The 13171-nt window shown below is 38.4% G+C and overlaps 1 long non-coding RNA gene across 1 annotated transcript; it reads right to left on the bottom strand.

Moving 5' to 3' along the window:
* Positions 1 to 8667: 8667 nt before the first annotated feature.
* On the bottom strand, positions 8668 to 9300 carry LOC147552248 (uncharacterized). Its single transcript, XR_015237561.1, has 2 exons — positions 8962 to 9300; positions 8668 to 8847 (listed from the first exon to the last, which is right to left on the bottom strand). It is a non-coding gene; the product is annotated as an uncharacterized LOC147552248 (long non-coding RNA).
* Positions 9301 to 13171: the final 3871 nt, after the last annotated feature.

Here is a 13171-nt window from a genome sequence, read left to right as displayed (position 1 = left end):
GAGGCCACATATGTGCATGTGGGGCACGGGCCCCAACACATTCAAATGTGGTCTCCCTTTATGATTACACCCAACCAAGTTCACTCACAACAGCAACACTCCTCTTAAGATTCAAGCCAAGCCACGTAACAAAGGCAACATGTCTACCCAACTAACCACATTTCTTTTTCACAACCGACTCCTTATATCACTACGAAATTACATACATGCCACCAATTTTACAGCCGCAATGCAATATCTGTGTTGAATTTGGTCAAAGTCCAACTCTTCGAACCAACAACATATAAAGTAAATAAAAAATGAACAATCGTGGGGAAATCCTTTGCCAACGACACAGATAATGATCAAAAGAAATAAAATGAGAGTAAAATCGATAAAGGTGGATGGAGGGAGAAATTATATTGATTAACGATAGAGATCGTTAGATTTAGAAAAAAACGAGAGAGGGACTGAGAGAGAAAGGAATACATAGAGACGAAAGAGACACGTTTGTATAGAGCCCCTTGGCCACAATGAACGAAGAAATTGAGAGTAAACTCTCTTTCTCACTCTTCATCTGTCTATGTATCTCTGTCGCGGCCAAGGAAACCCTCACAAAGAAAAGTTTTTGGCCTCGCCACTGCATGTGCACGAGCGGGCCGTCGATAAAGATACAAGAGACATGGACCCAAAAGGGCAATGTGATCGCGTGAGCTTACTCTTACTAGATAGACTTTTTAGAGGTCGCCACGAGTCTTCAAGGCACTTAGAACTTTGTCATAAAATAAAGACAAATAGAGAGGTTGATCCGAGTAAACTTTGCCCCCTAAGCCCTAAAGAAGGGAAATCCTCAATAATAAGTTTGACACCTTTTTCCAACAGTGAGAAACCATTTTTCGTCAGAATAGGAAAAAAAATTCCGGTGCGAAACATTTTCCGCCATAATTTCGTGGAAATTTTCCGTGAATTCTATTTTCGACGACTTTTGTGTGTCGTCAAAAATGTTCCGTCCTAATTGAATCATCCCGCTTTCTCTTTCTCTCGTGTTCTCGCAACAAGTTATCTCTCTCGCATCCTTCATCTTCTTCCCTCCACAACTATCGGTGTCTCTTCTTTTGTCAAACTCTTGCTTTCACTTCTGCTCTCTAAAATTCTCGCTCTCTCTTCATCTCTCTATAACTCCCGGTCTCTCTTCTTCTCTTTACAACTCTCGATCTCTATTCTTCTCTTTATACCTCTCGATCTCTGTTATCGCTATAATTCTCGATTTGGAAGAAGAAAAAACATATTTTGGAAGAAGCAAAAACATATTTTGGAAGAAACAACTCTATTAAGGTTAGGTTTTGGTTTTCTTCCTCTCTTTCAGTTAAATATATTCATTCAATTCAGCATAAATTTCAAAATCTACAAATAACGATGACGGAAACTAAAGTATGTTGGAAAATATTGCTACTAGTTTGAAATGGAAAATGAGAAAATAATTTTGTTGTACACGAAGCTTAAAAGCTCGATAGTTCTGATTCTTTTAGACAGTAATCTGCTAACATAAGTTGCAAGTTTAATCAGAAATAGTCTTGTTGGTAGACGAGGTAGAGAAAAACAGTATAAGCACCATAAGCTAAATAAAGGAGACTACATCAATTCATCTTTGATTCAAGGTTTACAAATAAACGATGACGGAAACTAAAGTATGTTGGAAAATATTGCTACGAGTTTGAAATGGGAAATGAGAAAATAATTTTGTTGTACAGGAAACTTCGAAGCTCGATAAAATCGATTCACTTAGATAGTAACTCGTCCCTTTCTAGTATAAACCAGTAGTACACAACGGGTCTGGAACTATACCTTAAGGGCACCATGAAGTCTTTAATAACTATCCCGGTTCAAAATATGTACACCTTGACTAATATCGATTTATTTAATTGATAATGCCAAAACAAATCGACTCTGAATTATCCAAATAATTTGTATAACAAAATACAAAAAAACACCTTCGAATTGACAGTAAGACAGGAAACGCAATAGTGTAAAAGAGAATAGAGATAGTGAGTGAAATTGGTCGGATGTGTTCAAGATGGGTTGATTGCCCCCTAATTTATATTAAATTAAAAGATGTGGAATCTTCTCATCTCGTGGGACTGGATGCGTCAATCCATAACAATTTGAATGGACATTACACCCATTCAAAATTTCCATCTTGGTTGACCATGATGGCACATTCCGTCTTCCATCCAAGCCATCCCTCCGGATGGTGGCCAAATGCCTCATTATTTTTTGTTGCAAGCAAATGCCTTAATAAATTTGAAAATTTCCAATGCTTATTCGGAAAAAAAAACTACTTACATGACATCTAAAAATGAGATAAAATTCATATGAATCAATTATAGACTCCGATTATTTTATAACCCAGAAAGTACACCATAGGAACATTATCATCAACTAAAGTAAGTCTTTCTTAGCACTTTTATTTATACATCCACATTAATATAATCTAGTATTTTTTGTTGCACTTATCATAGCAAAAATTCAAGCATATTTTCTCCTCTTCCGGACCTGCATAAAAACAAAATCCAAAAAAAAAAAAAAAAAATTAAGTTAAACAAACTTGATTTTTTTTGAAGTAATATCTAGTGTTAAATAAAAATTGACTGTGTAAAAAAATCAAAAACTTACGAGGATTTTTAGGAGTACTAATATTAGAGCAATCAGATAAAGCACACTGAGACTGACATGTATAGTTGATATTGACCTCATCGATAGATAATGGTTTATTACACTTGTCCTTACACCATTGTAGACATGATTTTTTCCATTTGTTACAAACAAGAAAACATTTGGTCACACACCACCAACCTGCTTGAGCTTGCTCTACAAACATGCCCAATACTAAAACTGTTATCGTGAGCATAATTACAGCTTTCTTTCCACACCTCAACTTACCCTCCATCTCAACCAAAACACAATTTTATTTTTCTTCCCCTTATAAGCTCTTTTACTACTTCGGATATGGTGGAATAACCAAGAAAAAGCCGATAATTTATAAGTTTTTTCTTCTTGGATCATAATCACAAAAGTAACTTTATTAATAAAACACTATCTGAGAGATTTTGTTTCTCTGGATCTTTTTTGTTACTAAATCTTTGTGAACTAAAAGTTGGCGTGGCAACATAATTTTTTTTTTTTGCGTAGAAATATTGAAAATTGTGGATTCAGTTAGATAAGTTGGAAATTAAAGAGAAAATTCATTACTTTTTTTTTGAATTGTTCAGCGTGCTTCGAACTCTTGACCTCTAAAGTGGAAGATTATACCTCTTACCACTCCAACGAAGGGTTGTTGGCAAAAAAAAAATTCATTACTTAACAGATATGCTTTGGGTATATCTTAGGAGTTTCAAATAACATTTAGATGGCATGATTTACAAAAATGGTAGATAATTTTACTGGGCATAGGTTTAGCGTCCAAAATCATTGGGTCAATGGGTTTATGGACCAAAGATGATGTGAAATAGATATTCATCAACTAGGAGTAATTTACATGTTTGGCCTTTATTTTATCTGTAAGAGGAAGTTTTCAAATTTTGGATTATTGGGCGGTTTGAATTGGATGGCTGGGTTTCCAATTTACTCATAGGCGGTTTGAGTTTGTGTTGATGGCGGTTTCAATGGTTTCCAAATTGGATGCTTCAATTTGTGATCCCACCGGCTTATATATTATATAAATAGGGGGTTGATCAACACAACACAACACCAACACAACTACTCAACAACAACTCTTCTTTAGAGAGCTAAAGAGTGAGAGAGCAAGAGTGAGAGAAATTTTTCATAGTTTTTTGAGCGGTATTAAATTTCTCGGTCGTCGAAGATCTAGTATAGAAGGTTAAATTCTATACGGTACCATCTTGGGACGAACTTGCGGGTTATGTTAGTCGTCTTCATCTATCCTTCAATAAAGATTTCTTGTTCGCCCGAAGACGTAGGCTTTAAAGCCGAACCTCGTTAAATTCTGTTCGCATATTTGATTTTGGCTTAGCTTTTCGATTAATCTTCATAATCGGATCAATTTCGAGGATAGGTTCGATAGCTTCCGCGACTTTTAGTTATAACAATTGGTATCAGAGCCTTGTTGAGATTGAACGAAGAGAAAATGGGATCGAGAAGTGGTACGGTCAAATCAGGGAAATATGAGATAGAGAAGTTCAATGGGAAAAACGATTTTTCTTATTGGCGGATGCAGATGAAGAATCTGCTAATCTCGCAGAAATTACACAAGACGTTGACGGGAAAGAAACCAGGAGATATGTCAGATGAGGATTGGGAGGAGTTAGATCTCGAAGCACGGGCCACCATTATGTTGTGTCTTGAGAGGGACGTGGCATTCCTAGTAGACGGAGAAGCAACGGCGGCGAGTGTGTGGTTAAAGCTAGAAAGCAGTTTCATGACGAAAACTTTAACGAATCGGGTCTACTTAAAATCCAAATTATTCACATGTAGAATGGAAGAGGGTTCTTCTATTCAGGAATATGTGAGTAGGTTTGACAGGATTATCTCAGATTTGAAGGATATTGATGTTAAGGTTGAGGATGAGGACCAAGCCCTCATATTGTTACTTTCATTACCTAAATCCTCCTATGAGAACCTTGTTCAAACTTTGATGCTTGTTGGTGATAGTCTAACCATGGAAGAGACGAGAAATTTGCTATTAGCGGATGACCTTCGTAAGGTTGCTACTAGCAGTATGGCGTCGGGTGGAGTAGACAAGGAACAAGCACAAGGGTTGTTTGTAACGAGGGGGAGGAGTAATGAAAGGGGAAAGGGAAAGGGCGGGAAATCTACATCCAAATCTAGAGGCTCTTTCAAGAAAACGTGCTTTAGTTGTGGTGAGCTTGGCCACTTTAAAGCGGCTTGTCCAAAGAGAAAGTTGAAGCAAAAGAACGAAGGCTACAAGGGGAAACAAGAGATGCAAGAGGCGGGATATGTGTCAGAAGAGGCGGACGAATGTTTCTCGGTGACAGAGGTGTCTGAGAAGATCTTCGATAAGTGGATGCTTGATTCAGGGGCGTCACACCATATGTGCCCAAATAGGGAGTGGTTTACTACCTATAGGAGTATAGATGGTGGTACAGTTATACTGGGTGATGATAGTATATGTAAAACTATGGGACTCGGAACAATACGTATCAAGATGCACGATGGAGTGGTGAGAACATTGACGGACGTAAGACACATACCCGATTTGCGGAAAAATCTAATTTCCCTTGGTGTGTTGGAGCGGAACGGCTGTAAGATAATTATAGAGAATGGCTCCATAAAAGTCGTTAAGGGTTCTTTGGTGGTAATGAGAGGTACTCGTTACGGTAATTTATACAAACTTTTGGGGACAATAATTACTGGAGATGTAGCAGTAGGAATCAGTGGAAGGGATCCAACGGCTAGTACGAGGCTTTGGCATATGCGCCTTGGGCATATGTCAGAAAAGGGTCTATCTCTGATGTGCGGGAAAGGCTTGTTGAAGGACATGAAGAAGCCTTGCATGGAGTTTTGTGAGCATTGTGTGTTCGGGAAGGCACACAGGGTGACGTTCTCTTCAAGCAAGCACAGGAGCAAAGAGGTATTAGACTACGTACATACCGATGTCTGGGGACCGGCAAACTTACCTTCCAAGGGTGGTTCCAGGTATTTTGTTACATTCGTTGATCATCATTCGAGATTTGTCTGGCTTTATTTTTTGAAGCATAAGAATGAGGTATTCAACACGTTCCTGGTGTGGAAAGCAATGGTTGAGAACAAAACTGGTCGAAAGTTGAAGACGTTAAGATCGGATAATGGGACCGAGTACACGGATGGGGCATTCAAGGAGTTTTGTAATCAGGAAGGCATTGTGAGGCACTGGACAGTAGTAAACACACCTCAGCAGAATGAAGTCGCACAGAGATTGAACCGTACACTACTTGAGAAGGCTAGATGTATGCGCTCCAATTCGGGATTAGGCGTAGAATGGTGGGCAGAATCTGTTGCTACAGCTTGTTATATTGTGAACAGGTCTCCACATTCTTCTTTAGATGGCGACATACCTTACGAGGTATGGTCAGGTGAACATGTAGATTACGGGAGACTTAAGGTTTTCGGTTGTACGGCCTATTACCATGTTAAAGGTAACAAACTTGACAATAGAGCAAAGAAGACAATTTTCTTAGGATATGCTACAGGAGTCAAGGGTTATCGGCTATGGTGTACGGAAGACAAGAAGTTTGTAATCAGCAGAGATGTGGTGTTTGATGAGTCATCTATGGTAGCTATGGCGAAAGCTACGGTGCCTAGTTGTGGTGATGTTGGGTCTACTAAAGCTCAAGTAGTGGAAGTAGAAGCCGAAGACCAACGGGTTTCTAGGAATCATGATCAGGTGGAGCATCAGGATAAAACTCAGGATGAGGAAATTGATGAACCCGATCATGAGGAGGTTCAAGGGGAAGGTACACAAGTTTTACAACAACAACAGCAGGATGTTTCGGTACACACTAGGCCGAAACGGTTATATAAGCCGGTACAGAGGTTAGGGTCAGACAAACCTCTTAGGCATTACGGGCAGGCAAATCTGGTTGAATATGCACTCTCGGTGGAAGACGACGAGCCGGTCACCTTCAAACAAGCTATTACCGCGGAGGAAAGAGAGAGTTGGTTGGTTGCTATGCAAGAAGAGATGGAGTCTCTTCACAAGAACAAGACATGGGAGGTTGTCCCATTGCCCGAAGGTAAGTCTGTTATTGGTTGTAAATGGGTGTACAAGAAGAAAGAGGATTCTTCTGAAATCAAGGGTACAAGGTATAAGGCAAGACTAGTGGCCAAGGGTTATGCACAGAAAGAAGGGGTCGACTACAATGAGATTTTCTCACCAGTCGTGAAACATACTTCTATTCGGGTGCTATTGAGTATTGTTGCTCATAGTGATCTTGAGCTGGAACAACTCGATGTTAAAACCGCCTTCTTGCACGGAGATTTGGAAGAAGAAATTTATATGGCTCAACCTGAGGGATACAAGGTTGAGGGCAAAGAAAATCAAGTATGTCGTTTGAGGAAATCTCTTTACGGATTAAAACAATCCCCTCGCCAATGGTACAAACGATTTGATTTTTTCATGCTAAAGCATGGTTTTCGCAGAAGTGACTATGATTGTTGTGTATACATCAAAAAGCTTCGCGAAGGTGACTTTATTTATCTCCTTTTGTATGTGGATGACATGCTTATTGCTTCTCGAAGCATGGTGGAGATAGATAAGTTGAAATCTCAACTCAGTCAAGAGTTTGAGATCAAAGACATGGGCGCTGCAAAGAAGATACTGGGAATGGAGATTAAGAGAGAGCGGTCAAGTAAGAAACTGTACTTGAATCAGAAAGATTACGTCGAACGAGTAGTCTCTCGATTCGGGATGCAGAATGCGAAGGCGGTGTCAACACCTTTGGCACCACACTTCAGGCTCTCGGGAAAACAATCTCCCACTACTACGGTGGAGAAGGATCATATGGATCGTGTACCGTATGCTAGTGCAGTTGGCAGTTTGATGTACGCTATGGTGTGTACTCGTCCAGATATTTCACAGGCGGTCAGTGTGGTTAGCAGGTTTATGGCAAATCCGGGGAAGACACATTGGGAAGCTGTGAAGTGGGTCTTGAGGTACTTGAAGGGTACTACTGATACGGGTTTGTGCTTTGGTGGAGACACATGTCAGGTAAGCGGTTATGTTGACTCAGATTATGCTGGCGATCTAGATAGAAGACGATCTACTACTGGTTATGTATTTAGGGTACATGGTGCTCCAGTTAGTTGGCGATCGATGTTACAATCTACAGTTGCGTTATCTACTACGGAGGCCGAGTATATGGCTATGGCCGAGGGTGTGAAGGAAGCATTGTGGTTGTGGGGTCTTCTGGACGATCTGGGGATTAAGCAGGAGACTAAATCAATTCATCTTTGATTCAAGGTTTACAAATAAACGATGACGGAAACTAAAGTATGTTGGAAAAGATTGCTACTAGTTTGAAATGGGAAATGAGAAAATAATTTTGTTGTACAGGAAACTTCGAAGCTCGATAAAATCGATTCTTTTAGATAGTAACTCGTCCCTTTCTAGTATAAACCATTAGTACACAACGGGTCTGGAACTATACCTTCAAGACACCATGAAGCCTTTAATAACTATCTCGGTTCAAAATATGTACACCTTTGACCAATATCGATTTATTTAATTGATAATGCCAAAACAAATCGACTCTGAATGATCCAAATAATTTGTATAATAAAATACAAAAAAATACCTTCGAATTGACACTAAGACAGGAAACGCAATAGTGTAAAAGAGAATAGAGATAGTGAGTGAAATTGGTCGGATGTGTTCAAGATGGGTTGATTGCCCCCTAATTTATATTAAATTAAAAGATGTGGAATCTTCTCATCTCGTGGGACTGGATGCATCAATCCATAACAATTTGGATGGACATTACACCCATTCAAAACTTCCATCTTGGTTGACCATGATGGCACATTCCGTCTTCCATCCAAGCCATCCCTCCGGATGGTGGCCAAATGCCTCATTATTTTTGTTGCAAGCAAATGCCTTAATAAATTTGAAAATTTCCAATACTTATTCGGAAAAAAACTACTTACATGACATCTAAAAATGAGATAAAATTCATATGAATCAATTATAGACTCCGATTATTTTATAACCCAGAAAGTACACCATAGGAACATTATCATCAACTAAAGTAAGTCTTTCTTTGCACTTCTATTTATAAATCCACATTAATATAATCTAGTATTTTTTGTTGCACTTATCATAGCAAAAATTCAAGCATATTTTCTCCTCTTCTGGACCTGCATAAAAACAAAATCCAAAAAAAAAAATTAAGTTAAACAAACTTGATTTTTTTTTGAAGTAATATCTAGTGTTAAATAGAAATTGACTGTGTAAAAAAATCAAAAACTTACGAGGATTTTTAAGAGTACTAATATTAGAGCAATCAGATAAAGCACACTGAGACTGACATGTATAGTTGATATTGACCTCATCGATATATAATGGTTTATTACACTTGTCCTTACACCATTGTAGACATGATTTTTTCCATTTGTTACAAACAAGAAAACATTTGGTCACACACCACCAACCTGCTTGAGCTTGCTCTGCAAACATGCCCAATACTAAAACTGTTATTGTGAGCATAATTGCAGCTTTCTTTCCACACCTCAACTTAGCCTCCATCTCAACCAAAACGCAATTTTATTTTTCTTCCCCTTATAAGCTCTTTTACTACTTCGGATATGGTGGAATAACCATGAAAAAGCCTATAATTTATAAGTTTTTTCTTTCTTGGATCATAGTCACAAAAGTAACTTTATTAATAAAACACTATCTGAGAGATTTTGTTTCTCTGGATCTTTTTTGTTACTAAATCTTTGTCGACTAAAAGTTGGCGTGGCAACATAAATTTTTTTTTTTTGCGTAGAAATATTGAAAATTGTGGATTTTGTTAGATAAGTTGGAAATTAAAGAGAAAATTCATTACTTTTTTTTTGAATTGTTCAGCGTGTTTCGAACCCTTGACCTCTAAAGTGGAAGATTATACCTCTTACCACTCCAACCAAGGGTTGTTGGCAAAAAAAAAATTCATTACTTAACAGATATGCTTTGGGTATATCTTAGGAGTTTCAAATAACATTTAGACGGCATGATTTACAAAAATGGTAGATAATTTTACTGGGCATAGGTTTAGGGTCCAAAATCATTGGGTCAATGGGTTTATGGACCAACGATAATGTGAATTAGAAATTCATCAACTAGGAGTAATTTACATGTTTGGCCTTTATTTTATCTATTACTTCCTAACCTATCAACAACTTAAGAAATACACCGAAATTTAGAGAGATAAATCTCCTTTTTAGTTTCTTCAAATTTATTCATTTATTTGAAGTTTCTCCCGTTATGAAAAATATTGACCTATTATTACAGGAATTAATTCCATACTATCTTTCCCTCGCTCTAATCTAGGAAGTAATTCCCTAAGCTATTGGCCGAGAGAAACTTTAAAAATTTCACCGTGAGAAACCTCTCGACCGTGTGAAACTCCATTTATCTCCTTCTCTAAATCTTTACTTCACCGACCCCGACAAACAACATAAAACTTTATCTTTCTCTAATCTAGGTTGTACTCTAAAGTGGAAGATTAAAGAGAAAATTAAAGAGAAACTCCATTTATCTCCTTCTCTAAGTTGGAAATTAAATAGAAAATTCATTACTTTTTTTTTAATTGTTCAGCGTGCTTCGAACCCTTGACCTCTAAAGTGGAAGATTAGACCTCTTACCACTCCAACCAAGTGTTGTTGGCAAAAAAAAATTCATTTCGTAACAGATTTGAGGGCCTATCCAAGTCCCGCCTATAAGCCCGAGCCATCGGATCGTGTATGCTTGGCTCGGGTAGCAACCGCTCTGCGGTTCTCAACGGTCCGGGCGGATCAGGTCGGATCCCGGGTTCCCGGACCGTTTTCCCACCCCTAATAGGGGGGGATATAAAACATTTCGATTTTTTTTTTGTTGAAGGAAAACATTTCGATCTTGGTTCGTGAAGATATGCAGTTGCCCTGCAGTCGAGAAAAGAAGACGCTGCTGGCCTGCACAATATTAAAGGACAACTTCAATCAAGTATCATTAATTACGTTTATAACCTTTAGTAGTATATAGTGGAAATTTTGGAGCTATAAGAACAATCACGAAATTGTCACACAATCTATCGCCACTGAGAGCATCTCTACTGGGGCACTCAACAAAAACTCTGTATATAATAAGTGTCAAATGTCAATTGAGATTTTTTGTGTTTATTCTGTTTTGACCCCCGATTCGTGATCAACTCGTTGTAGAGAGAGAGGAGGAGAGAAGAAGAAGGAAGAAGAGAGGAAAAAACACTAAATTTTTTTTCTCGTTGAAGGTCTTCAGCCGGAGATAGCCGGTCAGGGACCTTTTACTTGAGAAGAAGGATGAGGTGACGAAAGTACGAGAGAGATGAAATGTACGTGAGAAGTGATGAAATGGAAGAGAGAAGGAGAGATGAGGTGGAAATAGATGTTTTGAAAATTTTAGGGTTTTTTGAGCTTACCCCCTCACAATTAATTGGTAATTGAGTTTACCTCCCTCAGTAATTGGTAATTGAGCTTACCCCCTTGAATTTAGATTTTTTGTCAAAACAACTAAGGATATGTTTGGTATGTGATAATAAAATCAGAAAGTTAATAATATATAAACAAAATCAATCTTTACTAATCATATTCCTGACTAAATCAAACAATAAAATGAGGTAGAATCCCTAATATGAATCATATTGAAGAATAATTGTTCTTGGTAGTGGCAATTAATTCACGTACGCCAAACATAGTCTTTGTATTTTTATCACTAATAGTAAGTCCAGGGGGGTAAGCTCAATTACCCATTATTGAGGGGGGGTAAACTCAATTACCAATTAGTGAGGAGGGGGTAAGCCCAAAAAACCCAAAATTTTAAAGTTAATTTTATTTTGGCCCCTAAGGGTATTTCTGAAAAAGTTGAAAATTCTATTCTAGCCCCTAACGACGAGTTGGTCACAAATTGGAGGCCAATACAAGTTTAACCATTTTTTTCCAAGAGTAGCAAATTAGGAACCTTTCAACTTTTTGTATATACAATAGAGATCTCCAAAATAAATTTATTTGATAAATACGTCAATTAGTAATTGTAATCTAATCGAAAACTGCAAAACTCAAGAATGTCACAATGTTGGCTAATATTCAAATTTCATAAGTGAGTACCTCTTTGGGCTTGATTATCGAGCCAGGTTCCCGAGTAAAGTAATTTGGTAAGCCTTTTCTAAAAGGTGTCCAAGCCCACGCGTAAATATTAACAAATCAACCACACTAGTATAGAGTACATGTTTATTTTCCTTAGGGGTGTAATCGAGTCGAGCTGAGCCGAGTAGTAAGATGTTCAAGCTCGGTTCGTGTATTTGGCCGTTTGCTCGAGCTCGTTCGAGTAATTGTCCACTTGTTCAAGATCGACTAGTATAAGTTTGAAAGAGCTCGAGCTCGAGTTCGAGCTCTCATTGTTTTAAGCTCGTTTATCAAAATACTTCAAATTAAACAACTTCTTAAATTATCGAAATACTTCAATAACCATTTGTCACATATAATAATAATGATTAATGACTCATATTCTAATAATCATTTAGTTGTTGATATTTCATGTACAAATTTCAATACTAATGCGTAATTATGCACTACACTATTACATTAGTATGTTAAACGAGTTGTTCACGAGTAGCTCGAAATAACTAAACAATGATCAAGCTCGGCTCGTTTACATAATCGAGTATGATTTTGGGCCGTGTTAAGCTCGTACTCGTTAATCTCGTACTCGTTAATCTCCGAGTCGAGCACGAGCAATAGTCGAGTCAAGCTCCAGTAACTCGTTAAAAACTCGATTTGCGTACACCCCTAGTTTTCCCACAAGACTTGGACATTCTGCATCTATCGGCTTTCAGCCCACAGTCGACCAACCTAGGGGTGGGAATTTTGCCCATAAGCCCGAACCCGCCCACGGGCACCCGAGCCCAACGAGGACCATGGACGCCCGCGCCCGTCTCGGGCACAACCCGCCCAGCCCGCCAAATTTTGGTGGGCGGGCATGGGTTAAAACCTCTACCCGCGCACCCGCCCATGCCCGCACCCACTTAAACTCATCCAATGATAACCAACCAAATTACATCAATTTTATGGGTTGATGAAGCCCAACCGTCCATGTTGCTAGGCTTAGTTGAGATGGTAAACAATATGTTTAAGGGCAATCACACGAACTCAATGCATTTCCAATGGCCCAAGAGAATTCCTAGTTGAATACTGAAGTAGTCTTTGGCTTTGAGGGAACAAAGAGTGGGATAAGTTTTATTATATCTCATGAGAATTCTTCATTAGTTTTCAATGTGAGATTAAATTCCTAAAAGGAACAATACAAATAAGGGTTAATTCCATTTTGGCCCCCTAAAGATGACCAAGTCACCAAAATGGCCCCCTAAAGATGACCAACTTCTAATTTGGCCCCCTTTTTCATCTTTCCGTCATTTTTTCCGTCAGTCGTTAATGAGTTGGACTTTCTTACCTGAAATACCCTTGCCCGTTT

Source organism: Eschscholzia californica, unplaced genomic scaffold (assembly GCF_041429995.1).
Source record: "Eschscholzia californica isolate CP2 unplaced genomic scaffold, dmEscCali1.0.p SCAF_3, whole genome shotgun sequence".
Classification (NCBI taxonomy): Eukaryota; Viridiplantae; Streptophyta; class Magnoliopsida; order Ranunculales; family Papaveraceae; genus Eschscholzia; species Eschscholzia californica.
This window is presented reverse-complemented; position numbering and strand designations above follow the sequence as displayed.